This window comes from Apis dorsata, unplaced genomic scaffold, assembly GCF_000469605.1.
Source record: "Apis dorsata unplaced genomic scaffold, Apis dorsata 1.3 scaffold_342, whole genome shotgun sequence".
In the NCBI taxonomy this organism is placed as follows: Eukaryota; Metazoa; Arthropoda; class Insecta; order Hymenoptera; family Apidae; genus Apis; species Apis dorsata.
In genome coordinates this window covers 178,190-178,866 of record NW_006263609.1, presented here as the reverse complement: position 1 = coordinate 178,866, position 677 = coordinate 178,190, and the positions used below count along the sequence as shown (strand labels likewise).

The following is a 677-nucleotide window of genomic DNA, read 5'->3' as shown; positions in this document are numbered from 1 at the left end:
AAGGAAGGGGGGAGGGCAGTAGTTTTGCTACCTAGTACTCTGGCCTAGAGCGCAGAAATTTGGCGCCCTAAATATTATTGCCTTCGAGGGAGGTGTACACCTGCTTCACGACAATCTCCCATCCTATTCTTATGCACCCAGCTCGCATTCCCTTCGTTCAACTGACCAACATCATCCTTTGCGTGGGGGCAGTATGAAAAGGATTTGTAATCGAGGCTCCATCTCTATCCTTAGGATTTGCCCCTTCTCTTTGCTCTTCGTTTCGTTCAATTGTCCCTTGGATACGACAGGTTGTTTCGGTGAAGATTCTTCACGGATGGATGATGTGCTTCGAGACAATTCTTCGAGAGAAGAATGTGTGTGCGTGTAGGGTGTTGGCCTCGGTGTTTGTCCTTTGTTTTTCGAACCGTTCGAGTGTATCAGAGAAATTTGCGAGAAATTTGAACGTTTCGTTATTACTGGGATTGATTATTCGATTTTTGGAAAATTAAATATTAATAATGTGTCGATGTTGAAGCGAAGAATCTTTCGAGAGATAGATCAATCTTGGATTATACTTTGTTTCTTTAGTTTTGCATTTAAAGTATTTATTGGTGTAATAATTAATTTTTTTTTAAGATCTGAGGAAATGTGAATATAATTATCGAAATTGAACGTAATAATTATGAAATATAATT

The 677-nt window shown here is 39.1% G+C and overlaps 1 long non-coding RNA gene across 1 annotated transcript in view; it reads left to right on the top strand.

The window, feature by feature from the left end:
• LOC102674397 overlaps window positions 1-320 on the top strand; it is a 4,704-nt gene extending 4,384 nt beyond the window's left edge. Inside the window, exon 3 of the long non-coding RNA XR_422117.2 lies at window positions 235-320. This is a non-coding gene — a long non-coding RNA (uncharacterized LOC102674397). The remainder of the gene's footprint in view (window positions 1-234) is intronic.
• Window positions 321-677: the final 357 nt, after the last annotated feature.